At 40.1% G+C, this 22,123-nt stretch overlaps 1 long non-coding RNA gene across 1 annotated transcript in view; it reads right to left on the bottom strand.

Annotated features, from left to right (window-relative positions):
* The window catches only part of LOC140508920 (uncharacterized), a 34,134-nt gene extending 21,922 nt beyond the window's left edge, over positions 1 to 12,212 (bottom strand). Inside the window, exon 1 of the long non-coding RNA XR_011968530.1 lies at positions 12,088 to 12,212. This is a non-coding gene — a long non-coding RNA (uncharacterized lncRNA). The remainder of the gene's footprint in view (positions 1 to 12,087) is intronic.
* Positions 12,213 to 22,123: the final 9,911 nt, after the last annotated feature.

Genomic DNA, 22,123 nt, shown 5'->3' with positions numbered 1-22,123 from the left:
GCTCACACTTATTTCTAAGGGTATTGGGATTTTCTCTCTGTGTGTGTCTCTCTCTCCCTCTCCCTGTATGTGTGTGTGTGTGTGTAGCACCATTTGTATTGTCAAGCCATTGACTACTTCTCCCCTCTGGATTCCAAGTGTAACCTAAAGGGTGGGCGTTTCTAGTATTATGGCTCTTGACCCTCCCCTTCCCCATATACACTGGCATGCTTCCCCATTGATTAACATCCAGACTAACATCCAGGCTTTTAGCAAGAATTTTTACTAAGTGAATATAACAAGGTCAGTTCTTACAGAAACATCCCCCCAAACTATGGATATGCTCTCTACTTACACAGTCAAGGTCTCTGAGAAAAGCGGGTTCAAATGTAGCCCATGTGGCCAAAAGGTAAACATAGCTCCTGGTGACTGGGAGTCTTTTTCTCCCCTTTTGAAGTTTTCATGAAGTTCCTCTTAAATATTTCTCTCTGCCAGGCTCTGAGGGAGCATTTCTTTGCAGCATCTTCAAAGTGGCTCTCCTCAAGGTATTTTGTACATACTCATGTATATGTACATGTTGTCTTCCTTGATAGAATATAAGCTCCTCTAGGGCATTCGTGTTCTTGGCACATGGTAGGAGTTTAAAAAATGTTTGTTGATTGACTGAAATCATTTAACTTCTCTGAATCTCAGTCTCTTTAGCTGTAAAGTAGGGGTAATAATGTTTGTGATACCGTCCTACTTCACAGACTTGCTTTGAGGCCCAAACATGCAGTGCCTAAAGTTCTTAGGAAACCTCAGTGACATCTAATTGTCATTATTAATTATTAATACATTATTAATACAGATCATTAATTATTTATTATTATCTTAACTATTGATTAAATATTATTAACCATTATTATTTTATTATTAATACATTATGAAGTCAGACATGACTTAATACATTATCTTTATTAATCTTTATTAATCATTAATACAGATCTTTAAAAAACAATAGGCTAAACACAAAGCCAGGGCACAAGATGCTAAGGAGTGGGAGAAACCCATCTGCTCCAGGACTTAGACCAGTGGAGGGGAACTTCTGAAGTTCTCGGAAATATAGCTGATACTGCAGGCCAGGACACAAGAAAGGAAAATGGGGAACTAATGAAATCATGGTGTGTTTATAAAGCTTGCTAGTTTTCCAGTTATGCAGTAAATAAAAAGTAATTCAGCAAAGAGCAACCTTGTTATACGAATGGGCTATATGCCTTTTCTCTTCCCTTTTCAACAAAATCTCGTTTAAATTCATTGGCCTCAGGTGTAAGAACAAGGTGGGGGCCTGATACCGAGAAGGCAGGTGGTGATAATGGAGGGAGGGCAGAACATGTAGCAGCTAAGTTAAAGGAACCAGGTAAAATCATGTAAGTGGAGTTGAGATGGATCAGGAATTAAATCCAATAGCAGGGAAGCAAGCCAGAACAGCTTGGCCCTGGGAAAGTACACAATATGTGAGCTATGTCTCTGTAGCAGCTGTGGATTTGGCAGAGAATACTCGCCCTAAAAAGGACCCACATGTACAAAAATATTCGTAGCAGCTCTTTTTGTGGTGGCAAAGAATTAGACATTGAGGGGATGCCCATCAAGTGGGAAATGGTTGAACAAGTTGTATATGACTGTAATGGAATACTATTGTGCCATAAGAAATGATGAGCAGGCGGATTTCAGAAAAATCTGGAAAGACTTACATAAACTGATGCTGAGTGAAGTGAGCAGAACCAGGAGGACATTGTACACGATGACAGCAACATTGTTTGATGACTAACTTTGTTAGACTTAGCTCTTCTCAGCAAAGCAATGATCCAAGACAATTCCAAAAGACTGATGATGGAAAATGCTACCCACATCCAGAGCAAGAACTATGGAGCCTGAATGCAGATTGAAGCATACTATTTTCACTGTATTTTTTTCATGTTTCTTCCCCTTTTACAAACTGTTTCTCCTTTAACAACTTGACTAATATGGAAATAGGTTTTACATGATTACACATTTATAACCTTTATCAAATTGCTTACTGTCTTAGGTAGGGGAGAAGGAAGGGAGAGAAGGAGAAAATTTGAAACTCAAAATTTTAACTAGAAAAAGAATGTTAAAAAAGTCTTTACATGTAATCGGAAAAAATAAAATACTATCAACTGGCCAAAAATAGAAAGTTAAAGAGAATACCCTTCCTAGCTGGCCTTCTGGAATACTCCTTAGGGAATACAACCTCTCTCCTTCCTAGAAGTTTTTGTGATAGAAAATTGAGGGGTTATCATATACTTTGGTAGCTTTTACTACAGTGACTGAAATATTGGATGTGCTGTGTAAGAAAGGAAATGGAATAGTTTGTAGTAACCAGATGGGCAGCTCTCTTAAGTTTATGACCCTCGCACCTCATTTTCTCTGTCTAGGAAGCAGGGCTGGGTTGAGCATCTCATAGAAATACTGAGGGACCAAATAAAAACATCCATCTTGAAAGCCTTTGGAAGCAGGCAAGAAAGCCCTCGGTTTGCTGTGTTGTCATGGGACTTTAAGTACCCAGCATAATACAGCTGTCTTTGCTTTGCCAACAAGAGAGCCCAGACTAAGAGGTTAGTAAAAGAAGGGGACAGTGATAGAGTTTCACGGAACATGTGGAGGACGTACAATGTGCAAACATGCTCTCAATTGGAGTCTCACAATACTGGAAGATTGCAGACAGGTGGGACTTTCCCATTTGTTTTTGTATCTTGGATTTGTGGCACATGATATTCCATGGATGCAAACATACACAGCTGCCAGGGTGAAAATGGTATGTAAAATACTAGAACCTACTTTAAAAAATGATGCCTCTTCTATGAAAGAAGTAGATCACTTATTGTCCTCTTATGATGGGGAGTAAAGAAGTGGGAAGTAATTCTTATCAGAGGCTGGCAGCTATGGAGAAGCCCAAAGGGAGACTGGCTTATAAGGGTGAGAGATAGAAGGAATAGTAGAAAGGGAGGAAGAGCATGATCCAATTAAACAAAATCCAAACCAGCCAACAAAAAGCTGAGCTAAGGTCAAAGCCAGGAGTTCACAAAAGTTACCCAGGCAGGTAGCATGGACCAAGTCCTAATATAAAGTGGGCCAAAGTTAGATGCTCCAGAGAGAGTAAAGAAAGGGGGAAACCATGGAGTGGGGGAAACACAAAGAGTCCAAAACTGATAGCTCACTCTTCAAATCTCAGCTCAAGTTCCTCAACCTGAAAGAAACCTTTCCCAGTCCTCCTTAATCTTAAGATCCTGTCTTTGAGATTATCTTCAATTTATCCATTGTATGTCTTCTTTGTCCATAGTTGTTTGCATGTGGTCTCCCCATTAGACCTGAACTCCAAGACATGAATAGATGGCATAATGGATAGGAGTCAGGAAGGCATGAGTTACTAGTTGTGTGACATTGGGCAAGTCAATGCCTTAACTTGTCTGCCTCAGTTTCCCCAACTGTAAAATGGGGGTAATAATATCACCTACTTTACTGGGTTGTTATGGGATCAATTGAGATAATATTTGTAAAACATTTAACATAATAGATGCTTAATAAATCTGCATAGAATCTTTCACATTTGTCATTGTTTAGTCACATCTAACTCTTCATAATTCCATGAACTATACTGTTCATGGGGTTTTCTTGGCAAAGGTACTAGAGTGTTAAGATACTCAAATAAGCAACATTATTCTGTGGACACTTAAAATGAAACTGGAAGGAGAACAACAAACAAAAGAAGATGGAAAAGATCTAAGACTTGACTTGGATTTAAACATCACAGTCCTTAAAATGGAAATACGTTTTGCATGATTGCACATATATAATCTATATCAAATTGGAAGGGAGAGTTTTCATTAAAAAGTGAAAGTTAAAAATTGTTTTTACATGTAATTGAGAAAAATAAAATACTAAAATAAAAACATAAAAGAGAAGAAAGAACAAAAAACCCCACTATAGTCCTAATGTGTTTGTAGAAGAGATTGAAATGATACTAAAGAAAACAAGACGGAAAAAGTAGTTGGATAAGATCCAATATATGTAGAGAAAATCTGTGCAAGAGGCCATACAATTATGAAATCATTAAGGAACTGATTCATATGAAAGAGAATATTACAAAGACGTGGAAAAATCTCAAATCTTATTATTATTCACCCAAAAGTGACCAAGAAAACGTCAATAACTATCGATCTATATGCTTATTTGATCAATTCTATAATTTTTTACTTAAAGCAATCTACTACATAATGAAGGAAGTACTAAGGAACAGGAGAGCTTTCATAAGTGATATTCCACATATTCATAAGTGATATTCATACTTTTAATTGAAAGATCTAGATGATACAGGACCTCATTGTGCTCACTATTTGTTGCTTTAAGCATTCCACGGTACCTGCTTCAGTTGCCTTCATAGCCATTGGAATAAATTGTTCTCACCCACCCATTCCACCTGGGAAGTCTTCACATGCTTGGGATAGACATCCCCCTAACTCACCAATAGGTTTGAGATCCCTTGGCTACCCTCACCCTGGTTTGGCCTGTCTGCCAAAATGGTTTACCAGGGTGTGGCCCCTGCACAGGCTGCAGCTTCTTGGAGCCACAGGTGAGAGTTGGGTGGAACAGGTGGACACTGAAGGTGGAAAGTAGCCCTGAAAAGGGTTTGGCAGTCATCACACCAAAGATATTGGTCCTCGCTGAAAGTACCCTATATCCCTTTTTAGCATGATGCTTTCAGCCATGTTGTCAAATGCTTTCAATGAGGATGAACACAGCATCAAGGTCAGCTACCATACTGATGGTAAGTTTTTCAATTTGAAAAGGCTACAAGCCAAGACTAAAGTGCATGATTTTCTGTTTGCAGATGATTATGTACTCAATACAGGCTCTGAAGCTGAAATGCAACAAAGTATGGATCAATTCTCTGCTGCTTATGCTAATTTTGACTAAACAATTAACACCAAGAAAACACAGGTGCTCCATCAGCCACACCACACCATCCATATGTGGAACCATTGGTTACAACAAATGGAGAAGTTTTGTGTACTATGTATAAGTTCACTTACCTTGGTAGCATACTTTCTAGGGATGTGCACACTAACAATGAGTTTGATGCACACATTACCAGAGTTAGCTCAGTGTTTGGAAGTCTCCAAAGAAAAGTATGGGAAAGAAGAGGTATTAGACTGACTACCAAACTGAAGGTCTACAGAGCTGTTGTGCTGACCTCATTATTGTAAGTCTGTGAAACATGGACAGTCTACCAGTGCCATGCCAGGAAACTAAATCACTTCCATTTGAACTGTTTTAGCAAGATTCTGAGGATCTCCTGGCAGGATAAGGTAGCAGACACTGAAGTCCTTGCTCCAGCTGAACTATCAAGAATTCAAACTATGCTTCAGAGAGCACAACTCCAATGGGCTGGCCATGTTATTTGAATGCCAAATGTACACTTGCCAAAAAGGCTATTTTATGGAGAACTCGCATGGGGCAGGTGATCACATGGTGGTCAGAAGAAGCCACACAAGGACACCCTCAAAGTCTCTCTCAAGAACTTTGGAAGTGACTGTGTAACATGGGAGACACTGGCACAGGACCACTCAGCGTGACATGCTCACATCAGAAAGGGTGCTGTACTCTATGAGCAAAGCAGAATTGAAACAGCTCAGAGGAAATATAGGATCCCCAAATGTTCACATGGACTATCTGCCCAATCTGTGGTAGAGCATTCCAAGGTCCTATTGACCTGATCAGCCACAGTCGGACATATTGAAACTTGACTTTGTCATTGTGATGTCGTTTTGGTCCTCTTCAAGAATGAAGAACAACAGCCAACTATTTGTTGACTATTTTTCTTAAAGCATTTCATTCAGTAGAGCAAAGCATTGCTCTGCAGGATCTTTTCCAACAAAATCATTTAAGGTTCTTTGAAAGCAATAACAATAGAGGTAATATCATTCAACAACCCTCTGATCATTAATACCAGTCAAGACATTAAATATAAAACCTATGCTCAGCAAAGGTAATCACCACTGTCATGGAGGAAATTAGTTATAGAGTTAAAGTTGAGGTGGGACTCCCTGTAAATTGAGAGGGTCCATCTAATGCCCATGTTGAAGAAAGAAGATAGGAAGGAAGGAAAGAAGGAAGGAAGGAAGGAAGGAAGGAAGGAAGGAAGGAAGGAAGGAAGGAAGGAAGGAAGGAAGGAAGGAAGGAAGGAAGGAAGGAAGGAAAGCAGTATTTATTGAGCACCAACTGTATACCAGGAGGTGTGCTAAGAACTTTACAAAATATTATCTCATTTTATACTCACAATAACTGGGAAGTAGGTACTATGATTATCCCTATTTCAAAGTAGAAAAATAACAATAGCTACCATTTATATAGCATTTAAAGGTTTGCAAAGTTCTTAACACGTGTTGATTTGTTTGAACTTCACAACAACATGGTAGGTAGGTAGGTAGTACTATTATCCTCATTTTTCAGACAAGGAGCCTGAGACACACACTGGTTAAGCGACTTGTGCAGGGTAACACAGCTAGTAAGTATTTGACCAGGATAACACAACTAATTTGAACACAGGTCTTCCTAACCCCAAGTATTGCACTTTATCCACTCCACCACCTAGCTGACTTGTAAACAATATTGTGCTGGTAGCATCAAATCCCAGAAGAGTAAAGAATTTCCTAAATAAAATTCACAATCAATCAAAAGGATCTGGTAACCTAACCACTCACAATGGAGAAACTAAGTGAGTGAAGAATCTTTGTTTTCCTGATAATGCATTTAGATGGATGACTTATAGAGCTCATTCATCAGCATTTACATCTTGGACAAACGAGGAAAATGGACATTGAACTGGGCTCAAAGTCAACCTCTCACCGACTGATTTGTCAGTCAGACTCAAGATCCTGTCATGAGGACTTAACCCTTTCAGTTCTGTAACTCCCACGCAGTGCTCTCTGCTCTGACTAGTGAGTGCTTCCTTCCCATAGATCCCCATATCAGACTGGCCCCAGCCATGTTTCATTTTATTCCCCAGTCATCTACCTAATCAGCTACACATTCAGAGAGGGGGAAAGACACTGCTGAGTCTCTTTCACCGGTAGTGATGGAAGGGTCAATAGGCCTTAGGTGCAATGGTTTTCAGATCATATCATGAGGATTACAGAATCATAGAAAAATAGACTTAGAACTGAAAGAGACCTTAGAGGTCACCTATTTCAGTCCCTCCACTTTATAGATAAGGAAACTGAGGCTAATATTGACTAAATGACTTGTCCAAGGCTATACAAATAGGAAATGGCAGAATTAGGATTTGAACTCAGGATCCCAGACTCCAATACTCTTTCCCAAAAGGGCATAATGCTATAAGAAGATGCCTTCAATATTTGGCAATCCCAAAATGTCAAGCTCTCATCATTCCTCTCAGTTAAACATGTGGATGCCTAGTTTGCATCCTTCAGAACAGTACTACTCCATAACATAAGTTGGGGTCCTGAGTCTCATAGGGAAGAATGGAGGTCACACAGGTTATCTAACTGATATTCATCTCTGAAACGATAGGCAAGCAGATGGGCAAGTTAACTATCCTCTCTAGACCTCAGAGAATTGGCCAATGTGGTCTGGTATAGGAACTAAGAAACTAGAGATTTTCATTATGGAAAAATCTAGGATAGAGCATTCCAAAAAAAGATTCAAGGCAGCTAGGCAGGAAGGGAATACATATTTAAAGAAGAGGCAAGCTTCCACAGGACCCTTAGGGACCTCAAAAAAACCTAGAAAATTTTTATTTTAAAACTACCACAAAGTCACATGCATAGCCACCAAAATTCATGGAAAACAAGAGTAAGGTTGTGAACAAATGTATGTGACCCACTGCAGTAGGGAGGAGAACAGAGGAATTCATAATAGAGAGAGAGCAGCAGCCCAATCTGGGTGAGATAGACAGATGCCAGCAAAAGTGTAGGAACCTTTCAGTGATGGTACAGGGGTCATGCTGCCTTGAAGTGCAGAAAGCTGGGCCTATGTGTAAGTATCCTCTCTCTGTTGCTCATGAATCATATCTCATAGTTCCAGCCAAGACTGAGTAGCTGCAAAATTTATGATCTGCAGGGGGACCTGTCAAAGTGACTGATCTGCCAGCTGTCTAGGTTCCAGTTTCTGTGAAAGCACATTTGCACACTTGTTGTAGCGCTCCAGAATGTGGGAGACAATAAAATTAAATGAATTTAAAACAATAACCAGAGAATCTGGTATTGATTGGGCTGTCAGACCATATAACGAAAGTTCTTATAATTAATGAAGTAGATGACAAGACTCCAAGTCCCAATAAGGTCATATTTTCATAGTTCAAACATAGCCTCTCTTTTCATAGTTCTGTCTTCCAAGTCATACAGTTCTTCTCTGCCAAGAGCAACTTAAGGGATAAATACATGCCAGTCTATGGGATAGGAGCTGGTAGAGATACCTAGGAAAACAATTCACCCATTGTGACTGTTGTGATGCCCTATACTGCCCTCTGGGAAATTTTTTCCCAAGTTAAAAACAAGAACCCCACAAAAGTTTATCATTTAGCAATCCTTTAAAGGGCAGAACATGACCTTTTTAAAAATTTAATTATTTTCTCAATTAGTAATCTTTGATTTTCTTCCTGTCATTAAAGAAAAAGAAGAAAATCTTTCTAACAAATATACATTGATACATCATCAAGCCAAGTAAATCCCTGCATTCCCACAAATCTATGTCTAATGACAGAACCTGATCATCAGGCCTTATCATTCTTTTCAGCCTTTTTCTACTAGGTGGGGCACTAGAGACTAAGCTGCGGCCCTATCCTGCAAACAATCTATCACTAAGTTCCAGTACACTGTGGGATCTCCCAAACTCTGCACAAACCTCAGCATGATTGATTGACTCTCCTGAACACAGCCACTGAAATTACCTTCACATCAAACTCATGTTCCAAACAGCCTCTCTCTCGTTGTCTGTCTCATAACAATAACCAGAGGCACAATTGCTGACTCTCCTCCCACATTCCCTCAAACTCTGCTCCCAGGCCAGTTTCTCGACCTGCCGTTCTTTTGTTCGTTTTTGTTTTTTGGAGGGAGAAAGGCAAGACAATTGGACTTAAGCAACTTGGCCAAAGTGACACAGATAGGAAGGGTGACAAGTGCCTGAGGTCAAATTTGAACTCATGTCCTCCTAACTCTGGGCTGGTGCTCTACTCACTGCACCACCTCACTGCCCTCCTGCCATTCTTAAAAAACCTGACAGAAACCAGCATCCCCTTACAGTCCTACCCCTTCCTCAACTTCACTTCCCACTCACACTTAATTCTTCCTCTTGGGCCTACATTGTTCCAAGTTCATAACAATGATATTGGATGCATCTGTAAATAGATAAGGAAGAAAAGAAAGAGAGAAAGAAAGAAAGAGAGAGAGGAAGGAAGGAAGGAAAGAAGGAAGGAAGGAAGGAAGGAAGGAAGGAAGGAAGGAAGGAAGGAAGGAAGGAAGGAAGGAAGGAAGGAAGGAAGGAAGGAAGGAAGGAAAAATTGGAGAGGGAGAGAAAGAGATGGAGATAGATAGATAGATAGATAGATAGATAGATAGATAGATAGATAGATAGATAGATAGATAGATAGATAGATGGATGGATGGATGGATGGATGGATGGATGGATGGATGGATGGATGGATGGACGGACGGACAGACAGACAGACAGACACAGACAGACAGAATACAAGGCACAATAAAAGTCCAGACAGAACAAGATGGTGCCTGAGAAAAGTCTGCTTAAAAATCAACTTCCATCTCTGGCATCCAAAGTATCATATTAGCAGAGCAGAAATCTTGGGAATGAAATGCTAGTAGTAAGTATCCCACCAAACCAAAAAAGATAACAGTTCTAAGTCACTGAGAGACAGAGTCTCACTGCGCCCCTTCAGGATCCCCAAACCTGTGCTAAAGTAATGGTCTATGACCATAAGAACCCTCTAGAGGGGAGTGGTCACGGTAGTAAGTGGCATAGGAATAGCCTGAAGGCCCCTAAGTTACAGAAAGTCTATTTTGCTTTTTTGACTAATTTTCCAGTCAACTGATCCAAATCAAACAGGTTTGAGTTCCTGTGCCTATAAAAGATGAGAAGAAAGTTTTCCCCAGCCTCCTTCTCTGGAGGCACATTAACCTCTAAAACACTCCAAGTCTCAAAACCTCCCTGGGCCCCCAAGTCAGAGTGAGCTGTACAAACTGCCTGTTTCCACCTCCCAGAGTACAGATTTCTTTGAGGTCAGATTATTGTCCAGGCTAGGCTATTTAACTTACTGAAGTCTCTAATCTTCTTTAAGGACAACCTTGCTAAGCAGGCAGGATGTAATTCCATAGATTTCATTGGACCAAGGGCTGGAAGAGACCTTAAAAATAAGTTAGTCCAACCCCACTTTTACAGATGAGGAAACTGAGACTCAGAGAGGTAAGTGACTTACCAAAGTCACACAGATAGTAAGTTACTAGGAAGTGGTACAACCCAATGATAAGAGCACTGGTTTGGAATCAGACACCCTGGGTTCAAATTCTGCCTCTGATGTTTACCTGTGGGACTTTAGGCAAGCCATTTAAATTCCCTGGAAATATTAGACCTCTGGGATGCCCCAGAACCAATTTACACCCTGAAGAGAAGAAAGTGACCCAGATGATGAAGGGACTGAAAATAAAATTGTGTGAAGAATAACCAAGAGTTGCTTAGCCTGCAGTGAACACGTAGAGGAGACATGATTGTCATCAATCAACAAATATTTTTGTTTTGTTTTACAAGACAGTTGAGGCTAAGTGACTTGCCCTGGATCACACAACTAGTGTTGACCTGAAAGTTTGGTTAAAAGAGGCAAACAGGCTAGGTGATACAAAAATCCATATTTTTTATTCCCTTAAAGCTAGCAGATACATGAACGTGGAGCCAGAACTTAAATTCTGGCTGTCTGATAAAAGAATGAGAAGCCTTAAATATGTTTTAGAACAATCCCAACTCAGGATGTCTGTGTCACTCAAATTTGTGTTCTCCATATATGTTTAACCATAGCATGAGAAAGGAATTTTCTTAATTGAATTAGGTTGTAAATACAATAAGATAAGACAGTTGACCAAGTGTCAATTGAAATTACAACCCAGGATATCTGTGTTTCATTTACCATTAACATGATGTAACATAGTATATGTCCATAAGATATTAAGAAAAGTTCCATTATTCGAGGTAGTGTCTGGTCAAGGCACCTTGTCCTTGGTAGTCACTAACAGAAGAATGCTCTGGTCAGTCTTGTAGTATTGACACAGGCATTTAGAGTCCACTCAAACAGCAAGACGTATCTGTAATGCCCAAAAATTGCGACACATTATGGTAGATTAAGCTCAGAGCAGACCACAATGCTTCTCCTGAATGACCAATCCAAGTTTTGGGCCTTTCTCAGATGTTGGGGGTTCAAAATAGTTTGGGAAGGGGTCTACACTAGTAAGTGTCAACTGTCTCAGCAGAATTTGAACTCAGGTCCTCCTAACTCCAGTGCTGATATTCTATCCACTGTGCCATCTAACTGCCTCAAAATATATTTTTAAACCACCTACAATGTGCCAGGTACTAGCTTCACGTACTTGGAAGTCTGTCATGTGCAAGAGAAATTGAACCTTCCCTGCATTGTTCCAAAGGGCAGAACTTACACTCAGCTCAAAACACACACACACACACACACACACACACACACACACACACATACACACACACACACACACACACTCACTTAACGATTAGAGTTCAATGAAAATGGAAGGGACACATATTTGCAATAGTGCGTGCCACAAGACTGGAAATGTCTTAGCAGAAGCAGAATGATTTTTCATTAGAGACATTATAGAAGGGATTCTAACATTGACTAAGCATTTGGAATATTGATTTCTAAGATCCATACTACCTCCAGTGTTTTGTGACTCAATGATTCTGTTTGTTCCCTTATCTTTGGCCAAAAGTATAGACTCTTCATAGCATCTATGGGTTCAACACAGTCCTTATACTGAGGCTGTCTCAATATGAGCTTACCCTCCAGAGAGTTCTCAAGGTGAGAGATCTCAGGCTCTCCTGGATGGGTGGGGACATGCAGTGTGGCTTGCAGTGTGGCTTGCAGTTGGTGTCCTAACCCCAGACCAACTTCTCCATACTGTGAATGAAAATAACTTATGAAGTGGTTGTAGATGACTGTAGTGATTGTAGATATGCAGATTTTCAAAGCATTTTCCTCACAAAAGCTTTGTGAGGTCAGTATTATCATCTCCATTTTGCAGATGAAAAAATGAAAACTCAGAGAAATTAAGTCACAAGTGATTTACCCAAGGTCCCTCAGTTAGTAAATGTCAAAGCCAGGATTTGAAACTAAATCATAAGACAAGGGGTCCAAATATAGAGTCCTGCTTGACATTAAATGTTCTTCACAACCTTGACCTTTCCTACTTTCCAGTCTCCTCACCCTGTATTCCCTTCATCTGCTTTATAGACCAGTAATACCAGCCTAGTCACTGTTCCTCACTCACAACATCCCATCGCCTGCCTCCTAGATGGCTGAATGGTGCAGGGAATAGAGGTTGGGCCTGGAGTCAGGAAGATCTACATTCAATTCCAGCCCCAGACACTTAGTAGGGACCCTAGGCAAGTCACTTAACTTCCATTTGCCTCAGTTTCTTCACTTGTAAAATGGGGATAATAATAAGATCTACATCTCTACCTCCCATGGTTGTTGTGATGATCCAATGAGATCATATTTGTAGAGTTCTTAGCACATAGTAGGTACTTTATAAATACTTGGTCCCTTTCCTCCTCCCACTTGGTGCCTTTGCACTAACTGCCCCTCATGACTAGAATGCTGTCTGTCATCACCTCTCTCACATGACATCAATAGCTTCTTTCAAGACAGCTCAAACTCTGCCTTGTGCAAAGGGACCTTTTCTGATCTCCCATTCTGTGCTGCAGGACAGGGACTATCCATTTTTGTGTCTGTATTTCCAGCATAATGCCCGGCACATAGTAGGTTCTTAATAAATGCTTCTTGATTCATTGATCTGTAATGGTAAAAGGGAGTTTCCTCCTGGAGAGTTCCCTGAGACCAATGACTTCACATACAAAATGGAAATAACTGACATTTATAATTCACTTTAAAGTTTGTAAAGTTCTTGGCAAGCGCTATCTCACTTACTCTGCTTTACATGAATGTGATCCACTTTACAGACATTATCTCATTTTATCCATAACCTGCCTCTTGCTATAGGAGCACTCAGGTCTGTGGCTGCCCATTCTCCCTGACCATGCTTTTATGGGCATGGGAAAAGGCAGGTTACAGATCTCCCACACAAACGATCCCCAAATCTCTCTTTGCAGTCCTGCCTCTCTCCTGAGCTCTAATTATGCATTTCCAACTCCATTTTTAACATTTGTTTTTAAAGCTTTGAGTTTTAAATTGTCCCCTTCCCTACCCCCTCCCATTGAGAAGGCAAGCAATTCCATATAGGTTATACATGTGTAGTCATTTTTTAAAGCTTTTATTTAGTATTTTATATCCCCCAAGTTACATCGAAAAACAATGCATTTCCAACTGCTTCCCTGGATGTCTGTCCCATTTCTACCTCAGGCTCTTGTGCCTTCCCAGTCATTAATGGAGTGAAACAGGGCTGTGTGCTTGCTCCCATGCTTTTTAGCATGATGTTTTCAGCCATGTTGTCAAATGCTTTCAATGAGGATGAACACGGCATCAAGGTCAGCTACCATACTGATCTAAAAAGGCTACAAGCCAAGACCAAAATGGAGGGAGTGTTGGTGCATGATTTTCTGTTTGCAGATGATTGTGCACTCAATGCAGCCTCTGGAGCTGAGATGCAACAAAGTATGGATCAATTCTCTGATGCCTGTGCTAATTTTGGCCTAATAACACCAAAAAACAGGTGCTCCATGAGCTACCACCACACCATCCATATGTGGAACCATCAGTTACAACAAATGGAGAAGTTTTGAATGCTGTGGATAAGTTCACTTACCTTGGTAGTGTACTTTCCAGGGATGTACACATTGACAATGAGGTTGATGCATGCATTGCCAGAGCTAACTCAGTGTTTGGGAGACTCCAAAGAAACATTTGGGAGAGAAGAGGTATTAGACTGATTTCCAAACTGAAGGTCTACAGAGCTGTTGTGCTGACCTCATTGTTGTATACCTGTGAAACATGGACAGTCTACCAGTGCCATGCCAGGAAACTGAATCGCTTCCATTTGAACTGTCTTAGGAAGATTCTAAGGATCTCCTGGCAGGATAAGGTACCAGACACTGAAGTCCTTGCTTGAGCTGAACTGCCAAGTATTCAAACTATACTTCAGAGAGCGCAACTCCAATGAGCTGGCTATGTTGTTCTAATACAAAATGTACGCTTGCCAAAAAAGACTATTTTATGGAGAACTGGCATGGGGCAGGTGATCACATGGTGCCCAGAAGAAGCCATGCAAGGACACTCTCAAAGTCTCTCTCAAGAACTTTGAATTTGACTGTGCAATATGGGAGACACTGGCACAGGACCACTCAGCATGGCAGGCCGACATCAGAAAGGGTGCTGTGCTCTTTAAGCAAAGCAGAATTGAGACAGCACAAAGTAAACGTAGGATGTGCAAATTTGGGATATCCACCCCAAATATTCACATGGACTATCTGTGTCCAACCTATGGTAGAGCATTCCAAGCTCATCTTGGTCTGATCAGCCACAGTATGACACACTGAAATTTCAGTTTATCATGGTGGTGTCATTTTGGTCCTCTTTGAAGATGAAAGACAACAATCTGCCTCAGACTCAATTCCTTCAAACACAAAATTACCATCTCCTCCCCCCAAACCTCCTCCTTCTCTTGATGACTATTTCCCTGAATTGTTATTGATTCCTTTTGGCTTCCAATGCCTCCCTCCCCCATCCACATCAATCCTGTGCATTCTTTCATCTTCATAAAGCTACCTCTGACCACCCCAGCCCACAATGAGCACTGTCTCTTGTAGTATTTCCTGTATTGACCACTTAATTAATACTTAATTATATATTGTTCTCTATTCAGTTGTTTCAGTTGATTCTGACACTTCCTGACCCCATTTGGTGTTTTCTTGGCAGAGATATTGGAGTGGTTTGCCATTTCCTTCTCCAGCTCATTTGACAGGTGAGGAAACAGAGACAGACAGTTAAGTGACTTGCCCAGAGTCACCTAACTAGTAAGTGTCTGAGGCTAGATTTGAACTTATGAAGATGTCTTCCTGATTCCTGGCCCAGCACTCTATCCACTGTGCCCCACCTACCTATCCAAGGATACATTGTAAAACCCACTTCATCCGAAGGTCAGATTTCTATCAACCACAGTTATATACAGAATACTTCTTCTTACTAAGAAATCATCATAAAAATCCTTTAAGAAATACCGAGAGAAATGGTCATCACACAACCTTTTCTTTGCTCCACAGCTGACATCTATAAAGCTTGTTATGGTTTATAAAGTGCTTTCCATGAGTTGTCTTTTGAGTCAGCCAAGAGCCCTGTAAAGCAAGAATAGCTATTGTAACCCATGGCCCAATAATAAAGTTCTGGCCTTACAGAACTCCAAAATTAAACCTTGAGAGCCTCTCAATGCCTCTTCACTCATCTGATTTGGGCTCATGTCTAGATATCCACATACAAAAATGGAAAAGGGCTCATAGCTCCTTTGTAAATAAGTACTCAAACTAACAAGACTGCAGAAATGGGATGAACTTGTATTCAACAGAAAACACAAGGACTTTTATTAGAGTTCAAAAACAGTCAAAATAACTGCCCCCTGCCCCCACTCTGGTAGGTTTCTACTTTGTGCATAAAAATCTTCTAGATGTATAGCAGTACCCTGGATTGGAGACCCTCCTGTGGAGAAAGAACTCCAAACCTCTCAAAGACAGTCAAAGTCCATATGGCTCATAGCACCACTGAAGAAATATTTCCAAGCTGCTCCTTTACTAAGGATTCCCAGTTGAACTGATCCTTCTTTCTCCTCCACAGTCTGCCCAAGGGCATTGGCCAAGTGTGTGGATTTGAGTAAACTCTTAACAAAAACCTATTCAACTCCAGCAAAGGAGTCTCCAGATGATGGGAGCTCACATCTGTCAAAGAGACACAAAAGAGAAGAGGAGCTTCTACTGGGACCTACCAGAGGACATTTCATTGGCTATCCTTACTTCCTGTAGAAGCATTTCCTAACCACCACCACCACCCCCACCTGAAATCCCCTCCCAGAGAAAGACAAGTCAATGAATTGGACGCAGCAGGACAAAGACAGTGGTGAAGACTGAAAGTGACAGATTTCAAGGGAAGGAGAAAAACCAAAGCAGAGGGAAAAATTAGAGAACCAGAGAACTGCAGAAGCCTGAAGACATTTAGCATAGAGGCAGATCACTCATCCTGCTCCATTACCCCAGAGGGCATTACTGAATGATAGCCTCATACAAGTGGTAAGAGATGAAGGGATATAAGACTGAGAAGATGCGAGTGCATGACTATGAATGTGTTATAGAATGATATGACAAAGAAACCTTCTGGATCAAAGAAAGAGACATCAAAAAGACTTTGCAAAAGGAACAGTTAGGCTCAATAGGCAAGGAAATCACAAGAGAAAAACTCCCCCACACTCCAGAGTCAGGATCTAGGTTCAAATCCTCACATCGCTCCTTTTGTGACCTTGGACAATTTACTCCATGTGAGTCAGATTACCTTTAAAGTCAAACTTTCAGTCCCATAATACTAAAATAAAGGTGCATCTAGAATAGATTTCAGAAATAAACAGAGTGATATTTTCACAGGTTGTCTTAAAATCAAACCTGGATATAAAGAAGAGGTGAGTTCCTACAGTACTGAGCCTACAATGTTGGACTTGGAGTCAAATGGACCTGAAGGTGAAGCTTGGCTTTGACATTTACTAGCCTCATTTTCCTCAACTGTAAAATGGGCGTAATAATATTTGTGATATCTACTTCACAAAGGACAATGCTTTACAAAGTAAAAATTGTATCATCTGAATAGAGTTGATAAATAAATCTTTGGGACTAGATGAGGTCACCAAAATATAAAGAAGGAATTGAAGAGGGCCCAGGCCAAAATTTAAGGTACAGCAACAGTTAAGGAGGTATGATATGGAAGGTGACCCAGAAAGGAGGCTGAGGAAAGAACCCAGACAGAGGGTAATGTCACAAAAATCTAGAGCAGTTAGAACAGAAGAAAGCAGGAAATGCCTGTTGTAGTTCACAATAACTGCAGTTTCTTTGTGGAAATGAATGTTAAAAGCTTCAAATAAATAAATAAATTTTTTAAAATTGCAGTTTCTACTCTTTTTCCTCACCTGTAATGATAACTCACATTTATATACTGCTTTTGAGATTTATGAAGAACTTCATATATGATTTTCTTATTTGAGCTTCATAACAACCCTGTAAAGTAGGGGATATTATTCTCATTTTGTGGACAAGAAAACTGAAGTTGATTGAGGTTAAGTATCTTTCACCAAATTAGATGGCTAGTATATCTCTGAGATGCGATGCAAACCCAGCATTTTCTGTCTGCAAGTCCAGGTTTTAGCCCCGAATCCTATGCAATGCTGTTCCTCTAGTTTCCATGGGGGTGGGTTGTAAATTGTGAAATATCATGGAAAGGGAATCAGATTTGCACTCAGAAGACCTACACACAATATGTATCATTGCTCTGCTACTTTTATGTGACCCTGCTTAAATCCTTTAACTTCTCTGGGCTTCAATTTCCTTATAAATAATATGAAGATATTAATGAACCTTTATACCACTTTTAGAAGGTTGTTGAGAGGAAATCCAAAGAGAAAATGTTTGTAAAACACGATCAATTTTAAGCCACTAGTACAAATTTCAACTATAGTTGAAATTTTCCCTGGGTAACCTGGGAAAATTCACATAAAGCAAGCTCACCATGAGGTGGCAGTTCCAAACCTTCTCATCCCTCCTCACACCCTCCATGGCTCTCCCTCCTAACACCTTCTTAGCTGAAAACTTCACATCATATTTCACTGAAAAAAATTGAGGCCTTTTGTCAAGAACTCTGTCTTCTGCCTCCTCATCTCCCATCTCCCAGATGCCTTTTGCCACTATCTCCACCTTCATCTCTGTCTCACATAATGGGGTGGCCTTTCTCTTGGCCAAAGCAAGACCATCTATATACACAAGTGGTCCCATTCCATTTCCTCTAGCAGCTCTCCCCATCTTTCATGCCTACTCTCACTTATTTATTTTTAATGTTTCCCTCTCTCCTGGTTGCTTCCCTACTGCCTACAAAGATGCCTATGCTCTAGCCCAAAAATTCCCATTTTATCTGTCCATTTTCACCAGCTATCATCCCATATCCCCTCATCTCTTTTATGACTAAACTCCTCAAGAAGCTTATTTATAACAGATGCCTATACTTCTTTTCCTCTCACTTTTCTCCTAACTCTGTGCAGTCTGGCTTCCAACCTCATCATTCATCTGAAACTGCTCTTTCTCCAAAGTTACTAACAATCTCTTAATTGACAAATCCAATGGCTTTTCCTCAATTCTCATTCTTCTTGACCTGTCTGCAGGTGAAGAGTGATCACAGTGTTATCTTATTCTTTTTTTATTTTGGAGGCAATCAGGGTTAAGAGATTTACCAAGGGTCACAGAGCTAGTAAATGTTTGAGGTCAGATTTGAACTCAGATCCTCCTGACTCCAGGACCATTGTACCACCTAGCTGCTCCACCTTCTTATTCTTGATATTGTCTTCTTTCTAGGTTCTTCTTCTACCCATCTAATTGTTCCTTCTAAGTTTCCTTTGTCAATTCTTTGTTTGCCTTATAACCATGCATGTCCAACAGGTCTCTTTTCTTCTTCCTCTGTACTTTTTCATTTGATCTCATCAGCTGAATCCATGGATTCAGTTACCATCACTATGTTAACGATTCTCAAATCTATTTATTCTCCAGAAACTGCTTTTCAGACACCTTCAACTGGATAGACATCATAAATTCGGCTTTAACTGAATTCATTATCTCTGCACACAAATTCTCACTCAGGCTCCCAACCTAGGTACCATCTTGGATTCCGAGTTCTTTCTCACTCACTCACTCCCTCATATCTCATCTTCTGCCCAGCCTTGTCTATTTTACCTTCACAAATCTCTATATAAGATACACATAGTTCTCATCTCATCTGCCACCACTCTAGGGGTGACTTTCATCACGTCACATCATCTATTACAGTAGCCTGCTGGTATTTGCCTGCCTCAAGTCTCTCCCCACTCCGGTCCACCATCTACTCAGCTGTCCAAGTGATCTTTCTCATGCATGGGCCTGACCATGTCACCCCTTCACTTTAAACTCTGCTGGTTCCCTGTTGCCTCTAGGATCAATTATAAAGTCCTGTATGGCTTTTAAATCACTTCATAACTAACCTGTCCCTACAAGTCCAGTTTTCTTATACCTTACACCCCTCCAAATACTCTGCAGTCCAGTGATACTAGGCTCTTCTCTGTTCTTCACACACTGCTCCATCTCCTGACTCAAAAGTTTTCACTGGAGGTGCCTCATGTCTGGGATGCTTTCCCTTCTCCTTGCTACCTCTTAACATCCCTGGTACCCTTCAAGTCCCAACTCAAACCCCAACTTTTGCAATCCTCTTTAATACAATGTCTTCTCTCGTTGATTATTCACAATTTATCCTGTATATAGCTTGTTTGTAAATTATTGTTTACATACTGACTCCCCCATTAGACTATGTGCTTCTTGAGAACAAGGACTGGTTTTTTGCCCTTCTTTGTATCCCTTGTGCTTAACACAGTGCCTGGCACATAGTAGGCACTTAATAAATGTTTAATGACTGATTGAAGGATCCAGAAGTTGGAAAGACTAGACAAATGCCCACTTGCCCTCTGGGATAATCCAATCTACAAACTATTTTATAGGAAGCAGCACACATCTCTGAGTAAAAAAAAAAAAAAGACATAATTCATTTGCAGTTGGTGAGGGATTGACATTGGGTGTAGAAAAGAGGTGGATTTCAGGAGAGAATGGAAGGAAGAATTTTCTGAAGCGTTTCCTGAATTTAATTATATGTCATTTTCAAATTGTCTTTAATAATTGGTAATTACCACAAGCATTTTCCCTTTAGTAATGGGACCTTCAATTACACACTAATTAAAACTGTAATCTTGTCATTAGAATATGTAAATATAAAATGGCAACCAAAAGGGGAGGGGGGGACTTTTTAAGCTGTCAGAACCTTCAACACATGCCCAGCTCTGGATGTCCCACTCTGAACCCAGGGTTAGATTTAATTCAATTTAATTCAGGGCAAGAACTGGATTATTTGTCTTTTTTTTTTATCTCCACTGGCAAGCACATAGTAGGCTTTTAATATCTGTTGAATTGAAATGAATTCTTGGAGGTGAATCTATCTCCAACTAGAAAACTTTCCTGCTCTATACAGAAGTATATGGTGATCACAGTATCACAGAATCATAAACTCCAGACTCAGAAGTACCTTAGAGATATGAACAGGCAGTTTTCAGATGAAAAAAATTAAAGCTATCTATAGTCATATAAAAATCCACTAAATCACTATTGATTAGAGAAATGCAAATTAAAACAACCCTGAGGTACTACCTCATCTCCAGTCAGCTAACATGCCAAAAAAGGAAAATGATAAATGTTGGAGAAGATATAGGAAAATGGGAACACTAATGCATTGTTGGTGGAGTTGTGAACTGATTCAATCATTCTGGAGAACAATTTGGGACTATGTTCAAATATCAACAAATTGTTCATATCCTTTGATCCAGCAGTGTCACTACTAGGTCTGTACACCAAGGAGATCATAAAAAAGGACTCACATGTACAAAAATATTCATGGGAGCTCTTTTTGTGCTAGCAAAGAATTGGAAAGGGCATCCCCTCAGTTTTCAATTCTTTGCTCATTATCACAGGAGGAAGATGATTACATTATTTAGTGCCCCCTCTTTGTATAACCCTATGCTAGAACATTGAGGAAGGTACAAAACTTAGCAGATTTAAGGAAACTGGAAACATTTATCTGAGAGAATAGATGTCTTAGAGCACACATGATCACTGTCTTCAAGTATATGATGGGCTTTCATAAGGTAAAGAAATTAGACTTGTCCTAGTTGGTCCCAGAAAACAGAACCAGTACCTAGTATCAATGGGTTAGAGTCAGAAAGAAGCAGATTTTGATTCCATAAAAATAACTTTCTATTAATTAGAACTGATCAAATGTAATAACCTTCCTCCTGTGATACTGAGCTCCCTGTTATTGGGTGTATTTAAGTAAAACCTGAAGGACCAGTTGTTGAGAATGCTATAAAAGGGGTCAAGGAGTCAGACTAGATGACTTCCAAGGTACTTCTGACTGGAATTTTATGATTCTATGATACTCTGATCACCATGAAAACTTCTGTATGGAGCTGAAAAGTTTTCTAGTTGGAGATAGACTCACTCTCAACTACGGATTATGAGATATCCCTCTCACCTTTAAACATAGACTAGCAAGCATCCACCTCACCATCAAACAGTCTACGTGCAGACACAGGTCATGAGAGTCACCTGCAAAAGAAATAGCACAGGGGCAGAGACAAGATGATGGAGTAGAAGGACGAACCTGTAAAAGCTCTCCCCCATAGCCCATAAAATACCTGTAAAAAAATTACTCTAGCTGTACTTTGAATATGCTCTAAAAAAAAAAAAAAAAGAGTCTTGCTTATGTTGCCTCAGAGAAATGGTTCAAAGCCTGCAGCATAATATAGCAAAAGAAGACGCTGGAAAAGAGTTCTTAGAATACTCAAAACTCCTAGACTTTACCATGGTGCCTTCTGACCCATTTCCTCTGAGGCAGATATTTTTGCTTTAACCTCTATATGCAGCATAATTTTATTCCCTTGCTTTTTGTTTTAATGTGAGCTCATTTTCATAGGTATTTCAAAATTTAGTTAACAGTTAATAAATTTGCAGTTTGAGAAAAAAAATGACTCTAAACAAATTCTAGAGCAACAGA

This window comes from Notamacropus eugenii, chromosome 5 (genome assembly GCF_028372415.1).
Source record: "Notamacropus eugenii isolate mMacEug1 chromosome 5, mMacEug1.pri_v2, whole genome shotgun sequence".
Taxonomy (NCBI): Eukaryota; Metazoa; Chordata; class Mammalia; order Diprotodontia; family Macropodidae; genus Notamacropus; species Notamacropus eugenii.
The sequence above is the reverse complement of the archived record's forward strand: the minus strand, read 5'-3'. Positions and strand labels throughout refer to the sequence as shown.